This window comes from Martes martes (assembly GCF_963455335.1).
Source record: "Martes martes genome assembly, chromosome: 14".
NCBI lineage: Eukaryota > Metazoa > Chordata > Mammalia > Carnivora > Mustelidae > Martes > Martes martes.
This window is the reverse complement of record NC_137902.1, coordinates 75,911,722-75,927,155: the sequence shown is the minus strand read 5'-3', so window position 1 is coordinate 75,927,155 and position 15,434 is coordinate 75,911,722.

Sequence of the window (15,434 nt, the reverse complement as noted above, 5' to 3'; positions counted from 1 at the left end):
AGAAAAATTTGTATGTAAGAAGCATCATGTCCAAAAACTAAAGGATAAGGAGGATGATCTGGGGAAAGATGAAATTAGTGTCATTGAGGTAGACACTTGGTTGGGGGGAGTGCAGTGATTTGAGGAGATTAAAGCTTCATTTGGGTCACATTGTGTGGGTGTTGACCTGGAGTTGTCTCTTTTAGATAGCATGTACCCAAATGAAGAATTATTATTGCTGTTGTTGTTATTGTTATTATTTTAAATTTTATTTATTTGTTTGACAGAGAGATAGACAGTAAGAGAAGGAACACAAGCAGGGGGAGCACGAGAGGGAGAAAAAGGCTCCCTGCTGAGCAGGGAGCCCAATGCTGGGCTCCGAATGGGACTCCATCCCAGGATCCTGTGTGACCTGAGCAGAAGGCAGACGCCTAACGACTGAGCCACTTAGGGACACCTAAATGAAGAATCATTATATGCACATCTGTGTTTTAGGATAATGGCTTGGGCTTTGCCCCATAAAGTGTGCAAATCCTACTTTTTCTCTTAATAGACATACATTTTGAACAAGTTCATGAGTTACAGAAAGGCAGAGAGAACTTTCAGTTTGCAAATTAGTAATATTATTGAGATTTTTAAAATTTGTTTGCCTTGACATTTACAACACCCAGCCTTACTTTTGGGCCTAGAAAAAGTACAAGCCCCCTCTCCTAAGTGCCCTGCCGTAGAACCCACAACAAATCTGCAGCTGAGGGTCTCTGCCCCATGTTCCCTTGCACTGGTAGAGAAAGATTCAACACACACGAAAGCAGTGGTCAGCGCTGAGGGTATTCATTGCACATGAGGAAGGCAGGAAACCACGCCATCAGTGCACAAGTTGGCTTAAATTGGAGAAGAGCTTTCCATGTTTGCTGCTCTGTTGGACCTTTGTGATAGCATCTGAGGAAGATTTCTGTTTCTGAGGAAATTTATTTATGTATTCATTTTAGAAAGGGAGAGAGCCATGGGAGAGGCAGAGGGAGAGGAGGGAGAGATTCTTTTTTTTTTTTTTTAAGATTTTATTTATTTATTTGACAGACAGAGATCACAAGTAGGCAGAGAGGCAGGCAGAGAGAGAGAGGAGGAAGCAGGCTCCCTGCTGAGCAGACAGCCCGATGCGGGGCTCGATCCCAGGACCCTGAGATCATGACCTGAGCCGAAGGCAGAGGCTCTAACCCACTGAGCCACCCAGGCGCCCTGGAAAGAGAGAATCTTAAGCAGACTCCCCGCTGAGGGCAGAGCCCAATGTGGGGCTCTATCTCATGACCCTGAGATCATGACCTGAGCTGAAATCAAGAGTCAGAAGATTAACCGACTGTGCCATCCAAGTGCCTCTAAATTGACCTTTCATTATTGCACCAAAATAAGCTGCCGAATACCCAGCAGTACCGCACCTTGTTTCTATGCTACCAAGTTTATTTCCTAACATAAATAATACACCTTTCAGAGTTTAAAAGTTCATGTGGATAAATGGCTTTGCATACTTACTGTGTAGTGCAGATCGCCTTGATGGTCATCAAAACTCTAATTACGAAATTTATTTTAAAATCATAAACTGTTAGAAGATATTGCTACACATACTTCAGGCCTAATTGTCATTTCACACATGTAGGTTTCATCAAAAGGACTGAATTAATCTTTAGTAATATGATCATTGAGAACTAGTGACCAAGATGACAGTCTTGCAATCTCCAAAATCAAATCCTTGATATATCTGCCAACCATACCAAACCTCATCGTATTCCATTTGCTCTTACTTCTGTTAATAGAACCACTATCCTTCTCGATAGTCAAGCTTTAAACCTCAAAATTGTGTTTAAATTCCTCTCTCCCTTATCCCTTCAAAAATCTGGTTGGCCAATGCCTTATAGGTTGAAATATACTATTTCTAAGTTATCTCTGATTATATACACATACATACATATACATATATATATATATATGTAGTGTGTGTGTGTATGTGTGTGTGTGTGTATGTATATGTGTGTGTGTGTGTATATGTGTGTGTGTGTGTGTGTGTGTGTGTATGCTTGTTATCTCACTAGTTCACTCATTATTTCCTTATCTGGACTAGTCCAATAACTTCTAAATTGCCCTATGGCCTTCAGGCTCTCTCCACTTAAGCCAAACCACACAGTGTTGTCATAGGAACATTACTCCCTTCGGTCCCTGATCAAATACTTTCAACAGACTCCCCTGTGCCTACAAGATAACTCATTAGCTTTACATACCAGACTCTCCAAAAACTGTTTTCAAATTCTCTCTCGCTAAACTTTTTCATTCACTGTCTATTCTTCCCAAACAGGACCTCACCATTGGTCTGACAATCATCAGTAGTATTTTGAGATTATTTTGGTTTACATGATGCATATCAATAGCAGTGATAATTCTTCCCACTTAAAGGGCTAGAAAATTCTAAATATTGTTGCATCTTATGCCTTCTAGCATGCATTACACACAAGCATGCACACACACACTGCACACACACATACACATGTAAATTTATGTTATGTTCTCCATAATAGCATTTGTCTTAAAGATTTTACTTATTTGACAGAGAAAGAGAAATCACAAGTAGGCAGAGAGGCAGGCAGAGAGAGAGGGAGAAAGCAGGCTCCCTGCCGAGCAGAGAGCCTGATGCAGGGCTTGATCCCAAGACCCTGAGACCATGACCTGAGCCAAAGGCAGAGGCTTAACCCACTGAGCCACCCAGGCGCCCCTCTCCATAATAGCATTTTAAAGCTTTGTTAATAGGATCTAACTGGAGGGCACAGGGATTACTATTAGGCGAGAGAGAGGCCTGGAGAGAATTAGCAATAGCATAACTCTTCACAGACCCACCACTACTTCAATCCAATAGCTAGGATTTTTTTTTTTTACTTTAACAAAGTATCATATGGTATTCAATTTTATTTTCTAAGTAGATTTATTTATTTATTTATTTATTTCTTTTAGAAGAGTGACAGAGAAGGAAAGTACAAGCGCGGGGTCGAGGGTGGAGGGAAAGGGAGAGAGACTCTTAAGGAGGCTCCATGCTGGGCCTGGGCTCCATCTCATGACCTTGAGATCATGACCAGGGTGGAAATTCAGAGTTCGCTGCTAAACCGACTGAGTCACCCAGGCACCTTCCCCCACTTTTTTTTTTTTTTTTTAAGTAGTTTCTACTGTTGTTTTTTTGTTTTTTGTTTTTTGTTTTATTTTTTTGTTTGTTTTTTTGTTTTTTGTTTTTTGTTTTAAGTTTGGATGCTTATCTGTAAGTTTAAGAGAAGTTTTACCCTGACCTCCTAAGTATCTGTATGGACAGGAGATCTAACACACAATCTCTCCGGATTCTCCAGAATCAAACTTCATCTGGAAGGGGGTAGTTCTCCCAAGAACTTCGAATCTAGCATCAAAGGTGAACTTTAAACTGAGACCCCCATACTCCAGGCCTCTGGCTGACAGTCTACTTAGTCTTTCCACCATTCTCTTCCCATTGTCTTCCCCCACTGCCTTGCGTTAACATATTTGATTGCTAGAATGAAGTTCTGAAAGTTTCTTCTCCTAACCCTGGTTGTCTGGGCAAATCTTGAGAATGAACACAGAGGCATGGGTATCAAACCCACCTTATCTAAAAATTCCAAAAAGCTTGGGATCTATTCTCCTGACTGATTCCTGCTGGGGCAGAATTTGTTCTAAGAGGCATGGTCCCAACATTTCTGATACCTGTCCTGTCCATGCTTGGCTTTTTGTTTACTTATTTGAGAGAGAGATTGAGAGAGAGGGACAGATTGAGAGAGAGTATGAGAGGGGAGAGGATCAGAGGGAGAAACAAGCTCCCCACTCAGCAAGGAGCCTGATGTGGGACTTGTTCCTGGGACTCCGGGATCATGACCTGAGCTGAAGGCAGTTGCTTAACCAACTGAGCCACCCAGGCACCCAAGGTAGCTATTTCAGAAGTCAGCAACAGTTTCTCTGCTGATCAGAGGACAGCCCAGAAAGAGACCTTGAAAGACTAAAAATTTCTACTGTGGCACTTGCATTACTTTGATCCCCGGAGCTTTCTCTCCCCCGCCCCATTTTTACAAACGACTTTAGCCCCTGCAACATTTCCTATTTCACCTTCTTGCTAAACCTAAACTATCCCACCAGCCCCTGCCAACTGCAAGAGTAATTATTCCCTTTTTTAAAGATTCTTTGACCTATTCTTCCTTAAACTAGCTGAATTTTTGCTTATGCCTCTGGCTAACGCTCTGTAAAAACTCCCCCTTTCTTTCCCAAGGAAGAACACTACTTCAGAGTTCTCATGCCAGAGTATTACAAATAAAGGCTTATGTTTAACATGTCTTGGTTCATCTCCTTCCATATTACCCTCCTCAAGTCAGATAAGAACCGGCAGGGCTCCAACTCACTGTCAGATCGTCTGCCGATCTTAGTGGTGTAGGACACTAACTCACAATCACAACTGTCGCATGAACATGAAGTAGAGAGAGAGTTTTTCCTGGTGATAGGTGATGGGGCAGATGCATAGGGAAATACAAAACTCAAGCTTAACACTCTGGACACAAACAGGTAATGAGATATCTTTCTTGAAGGCGTGTATGAAACAAACGAATACCAAGCGAGCTATAAAAATTTCATGACAACCTATTACTACTGACACTCATGGAGGAGCAACACGATCGTTTCCTGAAGTCCCTCATTTAAGAATTCTGCTTCTTTGCATTTTCACTTGTAGAGATCAGGAAGAACCTTGCCTTTAGTGTCCAAAATAAGCCAAAACAATGTTGACATTTCATTTCTTCAGGGATCAACAACTTATGCTCAAAGCCATGGAAATAAAGGTTAGAACCCTCGTGCAGCTTGCAGGAATGGTCACTGGCTACTCTGAGTAGGAGCTCACGGGAAACTGCTGTCTGGACGCCTGTTATCTGACCCCTTCCCTACCACCCCCGCCACCCTCAAGCCACCAAAATACCAACTGTAGAGCTCAGGAGGGTCGGGACAATTAAAGCCTTCCACCCTCAGGAAAATCGCTAGAAGCAGGGAAGGAGAAACATGAGTGTGATGGGATAGGCACTCTATATCAAGGATGCATTGCTTTTAGAAGGTCAGAAAGACCTTTGACTGATTTTCCGGCTTTTGGTCCCCTTGTGTTGTCATTAAAAAACCAAAGCACAGCACAATTCAGAGATGTAGGAAGTACTAAATTCAGCAGACTACATGAGATGTGGTTAGAAGGCAAGCATATACCGAGACGAGAATGGCGTGGAGCCTTGCAGACTGTAAGGAATAGTTAAGCAGGGCGGTTCTTCACAGCTGGCTATAGAGTGACATCTCTGGAATGAGAAGGCACCCAAAAGGATAAATACTATTTATCAGCTCTGCCTCAAACTATGAATCAGTGATGAGCTGTGTTGGCTGTCGTGCTGCCCAGATCTCCTCCTCAGGACCAAGATGCTCGATCCCCAGCTGGTGAATCCCTCCCTAGGTAAGGTCTTGAGGTCAAAGGGAGCTGCTTTGATCAAGGTTGTAACTCCATCCAGGGACGCCCAGCATCCACTGGCTGGTGGATATGCAGTGTGAGGACTGCATCTGATCTCCAGTTAGAGCAGTTCTGAAATTGCTGGGAACTTTGCTCTCATTTTCTAGTAGGTCGGCTTCTCCATCAGCCCCGTCCTATGTTCTTTGCTGCTTTGCAGGTGTTAAAGCACCCACAGAACACCCACAATAAACCTCCTGCACACGTTATTTTTCAGGAAATCTGGCCTAAGACAACAGCTTTCCTAGGGTCAAACTTCTCAAATCACCAATTTGTTCACAGATTTTATAAAACCACCAGCAACAGAAGCTTTGAGGTAAAAAAAAAAAAAAAGACAACCGGATAAATCATCAGAATACATTTAACTCCAATAGAAATATTTGTATCCTGAAGTTAATTTTCCTGATCTTACATGGGACACTCTGGGAGCCATGGTTCTATTTTTAGAGCCCACTGGTTTAGACAAATATGCATCATTTGGAGAGGTTTCAAAGGCAACTTAAATGACTAAATAATGAGAATGAAATTAGTATACAAGTGCTAGAAGTATTTAGCCTTTTGAAATAAAGGGGAAGAGGCTATCTTAACAATAGCTTTCACATAATACCTATTTATTCAAGTGAGTTGAGGATAGAAGGTTGTGAGGTCAAACTGGAGGGACAGACAAGGATGGGGATCACCATGGACCCAGGCTCTTGCCCTGGCCTCCGTTCGAGGCACCCAGTCTCCAGTCTTGATCCCTTACATTTCAGTCTCTTACCAGCAATTCTCTAAAAAGCATCATGAAAAATCAGTTTGTTTTTCCTCTCAAATCTGTCTCTTTGCTTCCCATGACACCTAGAATAAAATTCTAGGTCCTTATCATGACTTAGAGATGTTTGGGGATTAGGTCCTTGCTCTGTGGCCTGTCTCCTCCCATCGGCCGTATACTGGGGTTCATGGGGGCCTCCAACAGGCCAGCCACAGTTGGGTGTAGGGATCTTTGATAGCTGGGCTGGTAGACCAGTTCTTCCACAGCCAACACCCTATCACTTGGTCCCTACTCAGTGGCTCCTAAGAAGGGATTTGAAGTAAGACTGCTACTTACACTTTATTCTCTAACCCTGGTTTACAATGCCTCAGAGAATGTATTAGTTCCCTAATAAACTTGGAGTATTTATTACTTTTCAATTTCCTAATATAGGTATTGATATATTGTTCTCTCTATATTATAGATTAATGCACATATAATTTATATTTAATGCACATATGTAATTAAATGCATATATATATTATGGTTAATGCATATATATCATTATAGATGAATGCATATTTATATTTAACAAATATAAATACATAATGCATATACACATATGTTCTTTTTTTTAATGTAGACGAATTCATTTATTATGAGTCATTGAGACTCATTTGGCACCCCCACCAAAATGTAAGCTTCCTAAGAGTACAGTCTCCAACACTTACTTAACTGCTCTAAGACCAATGTCTAGAAAACATGTCAGACATTTTGGTAGATAATAAACAGTAGGTAGCTTGGCAAATGTGTGAATGTGATTGCTGTACTCTGTCCTCACTGTACCACCTCCCTTAAGTATCCAATAGATTAACAACCCAAACTCTTTTTACCCACTCTAGTTGGGGGTGGCCCTGGTCTTTCCCTCCTGCTCAACCTGGTACTATGGAACCGCCCAGGCTTCCTACACTGCCAAGCTCCTTCTTCTGTTTGCTGGAATAGAAAGAGGATTATTTATTATTTATAAACAGTGATCTAGCCCTGGTATCTTCGAGGAGTACTAAGGGTAAGGTTTTTGGAAAATTTAAAGCTACATTTGATCTATAGTTAGGAACACTTAATCACACATTTATTTGTTTAGTTGTACCATCTGTCTTCCCTCTTCCTTCATTAGAATTTTTACTTATCAGGGCGCTTGGGTGGCTCAGTGGGTTACATGTCTGACTGCCGGTTTGGGCTCAGGTCATGATCTCATGGCTGGTGAGATTGAGCCCCGGATTAGGCTCCACTCTCAGCTGGGAGTTGGCTTGAGATTCTCGCCCTCTGCCCCTCCCCCAACTCATGCTCACTCTCCCTTGCTCTCAAATAAATAAATAAATCTTTAAAAACAAAAGAATGTTTAATTATCATTTATACTATTTGGGTTTTTTAAAAAAGATTTTAATTATTTGAGAGAGAAAGAGAGAAAGCATGAGCAGGGAAGGGGCAGAGGGAGAAGGAGAGAGAGAATCTCAAGCAGACTCCACCCAGAGCATGGAGCCTGACTCGGGTCTCTGTCCCAGGACCCTAAGATCATGATCTGAGCCAAAATCAAATCTGCCACTTAACAGACTGAGCCATCCAGGAATGCCTGGCTTTGTTTTTCATTTATGTTCTTTCCTTTCTCATTTCCATTCTAGCGTTGAGTTTATTTCCTTTCTCAACACCATTCTAGTGTTGAGTTGATTTTGGTTTTCTAACTTCTTGAATGGAACACTACATTAATATATATATATATATATATATATATATGTGCCCTCATATATATTATACATACTTATATGAGAATATATGCATATTAAGTATATATGATATATATAAGCTTAGATGAGAGGTAAAGATACACATTATATTTCATATATCTTGGTAACTCTTAATATGGTTAATTTTTTAAATGTCTTGTATTTCTTGAAAAGAATATACAGTTTTTTAAAAGATTTTATTTATCTGAGAGAGAGAAAGAGCATGAACGGCGGGAGGGACAGAGGGAGAGGGAAAAGCAGACTGAACTCCACTGAACAGGGAGACCAGTGCAGGGCTCGATCCCAGAACCCTGAGATCGTGACCTGACCTGAAGGCAGACACTCAACCAACTAAGCCACCCAAGCACCCCAAGAATATACAGTTTTATTTATTGGGTATGATGCTCTGTGTTTAGCTATTAAGTCAAGCTTTTTAATTGTGTTTTTCAGTTCAACTCTATGCTTAATGTTTTGTATTTACTTCATCAGTCTCCAGGAGACTAACATTGAAATCAATTTCTGTAAGAAAACATGTTCTCAAAAGTCTGCAAAGTTGATTATTTTTAAAACAGTTTACTTGTACAGCATTTCTTATGGCCCAGAAACTCTTCCAAAACTTTGCAAATATCAATTCACTCAAGGCCAGCATCATTGCATCTTCTCAAATAATTTTTCCAGTTGTTAGAAAGTAATTTTCCTATCAGGATTGAAGTTGTTAGATTTTCTTTTAAATGATGCTTAAGAAGTAAAATTATTATCTCACACATGATGCCTTTATTTTAGCAGTAGCTTTAGTTTTAATGTGACGGTGTTTGGGCTTGTTGGTCTCTTTTGCTCTACCTGCATTATTAAAGGGTATTTTACCTGGGTATACATTTCTAGAATAAAGATATAATTTTGTTGCCTTTTAATGTCAAGTCTACTAACAGTATAATTGCTGTGGATCTGAAGATAATCCTTTTTTCTGGTTGCTTTTAATAATTTTCTTTTTTTTTATCCTTGATATTGTTAAATTTCACTGCATTTTATCTATGTGAGGGTTTATTTTATCTTTCCTTCACAACACTTGTATTACTCAGCTACCATTGTATAAAAACGACTCAGTGCTTTTAAAACATCACTCACTGATAATCATGCAGCTACAGTTACTCTTTGGATCCGCTGACCTAATGGGACTGGGCAAGAGGGAGCCCCCAGCTGTAGGCTGGCCCCGGACAGAACTCTCTCACCCCTGCTCACATCTGATTGGCTGAAGCCAGACATGTGATCAAATACAGAGTCAAGAGAGAGGGAAGGGGATGCTTCCACTAAGTGGAGGGACTGTCCCGCATGGCAATGGGAGTGTTTCATAAAGGGACTAAGATTCAGTCTACCATAATCCTATAAATTAGTCCCAGGCTGAAAACTCTCCTACCAACTTATTATAAATATTCTCAGACTTCATCCTTTAGAATATTGTTTCCAGCTATTCCCTCTGTTTTCATCCTCTGTAGCTTTCTTCAGAACATGTGTTGCAGGCTGACAAACCATCCTCCACGTTTCAATTTTATTTTTCATAATTTTTTTCTATTGAGTGTATATCCCTTTTTTATTCCTGACAAGAAAAATGACATTCTCGCAAGTAATTTTTTTCTTCCTTTTGGGTATCTAAAAATAAGTTTCATTTCAATTACATTAATCACACAATAATATATGCTTATTCTACAGAAATCTTAAAATGTCTATGATGTTCACTTTTCAGACTTCTCCTGCCTCTACTCAGATGCGGAATGTTAATTCCCAACTCCAAAAATAAACATTTTTGTGCATTTAGTGTCTATTCGGAATTCCTAATCCGCTTGTTAGAAAATGTATATATACATGAATATATAAAAATACATCTTTGTTTTGTGAAAGCCTTTTTTTACACATGTGATATTATAAGGTACATATTTTCAGGGGCAGATCCAAGAATTGGACAGGCCCCATGAGAGTGATAAATCTGCCCGTCCATATATACATCTACTTGCTTTTTTTTCACTGAGACATTTACATTGGATGTATTTTCATTGCAAAATAATACATAGCTGACATAGTCTATTTTAAATATTGCATTTAATGTTTGTATTAAATCATCATATTGTAGTTTTAATCAAAATGTTTGTCAGCCTTGTTGTTAATGGGTAAATATTTCTTCGGGATGCCCAGCAAGAACCCCAGTCTTTGAATAAAAGATATACATATTTTTAACCTGAGCATATACTGTGAAATTATCCTCCACAGAAACTGTTATAATTTATACCCTTTTTCAATAAGTGGTATTATTAATCATTTCCCCCATTTTTAAGCATTGCACTCATTGGTATATCTTAATGCTTTGTATTCTATATTGATGAATTTGAATTTTTAAAATGTGTACTTTTCTTTCTTAAAGAGGATGAAACTCTTGAGGGATGAGATGGGAGAATAAAAATAAAATATATATCACTTAATGAGCTTGAAAAACAAAACACCAAGTGAGACAAGCCCCATTCTACTCCATCAAAGAAAACATGAAACAATGGAAACACACATACACTTTGGAATAATAATGTGGCATAATCTACTGACCTGATGATACATGTAATGATAATTTCCCCCAACAGTCCTAATTTACTTGTTGTGCCAGCATTCTGTTCCATTTAGTACTAATGGTTAGGGTACCACTGTTGCCCTTGGCTGGCACTTGGCTTACCAGCCAGCTGTTCCTATACCAGCATGCAGTCTTCAAGATGTGGAACGTTCCACATCTTGCAAGAAATTATAGTTAAAATAGACGTGAAATATACATTTTTTAAAAAGCTGAGCCATCCTGCCACGAAATTTCTTTCTTTTTTTTAAAGATTTATTTATTTTAGAGAGAGCATATGCATGCAAGCAGGGAGAGGGGCAGAAGGAGAGAGAGAGAATCTCAAGCAGATTCCCTGCTAAGTGCCGAGCCTGACACTGGCCTAGATCTCATGACCCTGAGATCATGACCTGAGCCAAAATCAAAAATTGGATGCTTAACTGACTGAGTCACCAAGAGGCCCCCAGGAATTTCTAAATAATAATCTGAATACTTTTGCTACAGTACCTTTGATATTTATCATAAGCTGTACATTTATTACTATTTTATTTATTATGATATTTGATAATATTCTTTTTATTTTGTAATAACCTCTTTAAGAATAAATGGCTCAAAAGTCAAAAGTTACATATAAAATGTAAGTAATATAAACTGAAAAAATGAGCTATGGGATTTTCATTTCATTTTCATTTCTTAGAAAACTGAAATGGACAGACATTTCACAAACATTAACAATGTTTATGACTTCATAAACATTAACATTAACAATGTTTATGATTTTCTTATGTGTTAGAGTGATATTGTTGTCAATACTTTTTAAAAAAATAAGATACAATCCTGTGGAAGGATACTCAACATCCACTTTAAAAGTTAGTAAATTAAACACAACTATCCCCAAAGTGGTGATTTAACACACAAAACTGGGGTGCCTGAGTGGCTCAGATAGTTAAGTGTCTGCCTTTGGCTCAGGTCATGATCCTGGGCTCCTGGGATGGAGTCCCTCATGGGGCTCCCTGCTCAGTGGTGAGCTTGTTTCTCCCTCTGCCTCTGCCTTTCTCTCTCTCTCTCATGAATAAATAAATAAAATCTTTAAACACACACACACACACACACATAAAACTGAAGAAGATGCATTTGTTTTAAGAGAGAGCACACATGTGTAGGGAGACTAGGGGGCTGCAGAGGGAGAGAGAGAATCTTAAGCACGTTCCTCACCCAGCCTGGAGCCCAGCATCAGGCTTGATCTCAGGACCCTGAGATCACAACCTGAGTGGAAATCAAGTTGGTTGCTTAACAAACTGAGCCACCCAGGCACCCCAGAAGATGCATTTACACATGAAACATGTAAGTCTGTGAAGCATGACTTTTCATTTAGATCAGATGTTTAGTCTCTTAAATAAATTTTTCCCATATCAATGAGTTATTGTGAATAATGACAAAATGAATTGACACCCGTTAATATGGTGACTCCAGCAGTTTCATCAGATGCTTGAAATAGAAATCAATTAATTCCAACAGCATTTTTTTCATTGAAATTAAGGAGTCAAAATAAAGTATTTAGAAATTCATTCTGACACAACGTTATAATAAATGCTTTGGCGAATTTACTAAAATGTTGGAAGATAAAACTGCCTGGTTCATGGTAATAATAGAAATACAAATCTTCATGGACCATGAGAATGTCCATGTTTCACGGTGAACACAAAGTTCTTACAAAATTAACAAACCTGGGCTACAGAAATAAACTTGGATCTGTGCTGCATACAAAAATTCCTAAGTGCGTCTGAACAAATTGTAATATCCCAATGACCTAGACAGAAGCTGTAGTTGTTAAGTTTTACAATATATGTGATCTGAGTAAATAAACCACGAAGTTTTTATGATAAAGTTGACGTTGAAAAAAAACAAAAAAATATCCTTCACCACCCTAGTACGCATCACACACTGGATTTTAGAAATGTCTGAGTCTTTGCGGCGCCTGGTTGGTTTAGCTGGTTAAGCATATGACTCTTGATTTTGGCTCAGGTTGTGATCTCAGGGTTCTGAGACTGAGCTTCACATCTGCAGAATGTGGAAACTACTTAAGATTTTCTCTCTTCCTCTCCCTCCCTCCCCCCATTTCGTCTCCCTCCCTCTCTAAAAACATAAATAAATAAAAGAAAAAAGATAAAAGAAAAAAGAAATGTCTGAGCTTTTGAAGAATTATTTGGCAAAAATCGACCTAAAGGTACTACAACTGTATTATTATTATTATTATTATTATTTTTTTTTTGGCAAATAGGTCCTCTGAGAACCTTGTTTTTCTAACACCAGTAAAAATATTCAAATTATTTAATAAATTTAGTATCAAAAATCTTTGAAGCTTTCACCGAATTAGTTATTGAAAATAAAGTATACAGTCAGTCCCCAAATTAGGATAGTTGGACTTAGGATATTGTGTCTCTATAATGGTGTGGAAATGATACGCATTCTGTAGAAGACATTCTTCAAATTTTGAATTTAGATCTTTTCCCAGTTACAGGAGAACCTTTTTCATGGAGTTTCTCTTTTTAATAGGATATGTGTATTTTTTTTACTAGAATGGAATGATATTAAAAATGCCTATAATTTTGCAACTTAAACAATTTGAGAGGGTTTTTTCTTAATGAAACTATTGGGAAGAAGAAAAAGATTCTTAGTAGAGCCTAAAGGATAGTATCTGTGAAAATACTTGTTGTAAAATAATGAAAATTTTCAATAAAAATATTCTTCAGTGAGTAAAACTTTTCTGAGTTTAGATTTACGTCAGGACTTTCATAGACTATCTTTCTCAATTACACAGAAGAGTGGAAAATTCAGATTTATTAACCCACTAAATAAAATTCAAGGAACACTATGGCAATTGTGGAAGAAATCTGAAAATATTAAGACTGCATTAAAAAATATATTCAACATGCAAATAATGACCGATTAATGAACTGGTTAATAAAAGTTACTTATCTAAATCTAAGACTATTTTGCTTATTTATTTAAATGCTTAAATAATAATCATAAAGGCTTTTCTCAGCTTTATATTCATTGTACACAGACACTATCCTTATTTTTTGAACTAATTTTATTACTTAAGGCTGTTTTAGAACAGGACTATTTAATTAGCCAACCAATGTATTATAACCTATTTGTCAGTCAATAAATACCAAAAAAACCTTAAAATTACACAACGCTTTTTTTTTTTTTTAGAACACTTCAACTCTCCAAGTATACCAGTGTCTATAGTAAGTTATATGGTAAGACTGTCTATGACTAATACCTTTCTTATTATTTACCGAAAAGAACAGGAACCCAAAATGACAGAGTCAAAAATGTTCATAGCTCTATTATGAGGTTAAAATCAAAATCCAATTGCTTGAATTGTGTGAAATACAGAAAAGTCATGAAGAGAGTATATCCTAAGAGTTCCCATCACAAGGAGAAATTTTTTTCCCTTTTTTTTCTTCTTTCTTTTAAATTCTATCCATATGAGATGACGAAGGTAGACTGAACTTACTGTGGTAATCTCCTCACAATATATGCAAATTAAACCATGACGCTGTATGCCTTAAACTCATACAGTGATGTACGTCTGTAATTTCTCAATAAAACTGGGGAAAACCCAATGGCTCAAAACCGGAACAATGACTAAATATAGTTTGTCATCAATTACTACATTACTAATGAAAATGAAACTATGCAACAACACAGATGAATCATACCAACATAAAACTAAGGAGGAGACATACATAAGGGGATACATACTCTGTGAGTATACTCACAAAACACCAAAAACAGATTAAACTATCATTATTACCCAGATATTCACAGGAGACAAAACTAAAAAGAAATTTCGAGAGTGTTGTTACTGACAGAGAGAAAGAATGAATCAGGGGCGCCTGGGTGGCTCAGTGGGTTAAGCCTCTGCCTTCGGCTCAGGTCATGATCCTGGGATCCTGGGATCGAGCCCCACGTTGGGCTCTCTGCTCAGCAGGGAACCTGCTTCCCCCTCTCTCTCTGCCTGCCTCTCTGATTACTTGTGATCTCTCTCTCTCTGTCAAATAAATAAATAAAATCTTTGAAAAAAAAAAGAAGAAAGAAAGAATGAATCAAAGTTTTGGGGGTTCTGGGAATATTCTATTTCTTGACCTTGATGGAGTTCAGACAAATGTCTCCCTTATAATAATTCATAAAGCCTACATTTGGATTTCGTTTCTTTTACTGTAGATGTGTCAAACGTTTTCATTTTTTTTTTAATTTTATTTATTTATTTGACGGACAGAGATCACAAGTAGGCAGAGAGGCAGGCAGAGAGAGAAGGGGAAGCAGGTTCCCCGCTGAGCAGAGAGCCCGACGTGGGGCTCGATCCCAGGATCCCAGGATCATGACCTGAGCTGAAGGCAGAGGCTTTTAGCCCACTGGGCCACCCAGGAAAACCTTTTCATTTTAAAAAGGAATACAGAGAAACATTCTGAAAAATATTTTGAAAATTTTTACTCAAAAAGCCTCCTTTTGTCATTTGCCACAATAGTTGATACTTTTGAAATATAAAGCTATTAAAAATTATATATCAAGGTGATCGTCCTAATCTATATGAGCATGTGCGTGTGTGTATGAGTTGTGCTTACATGTATGTTTCTGTAGTTTCTGCATGTATAAATGCACACCTCTGCTTATGTGTTTGTCTGCATGAGTGTGTGTGTGTGTGTCTACACATGAATTTGCAGGTGAGAATGCTTTGTATGCGTTGGGGTAAGGTAAGGATCCATTTTTTTGACACAGGAAAAT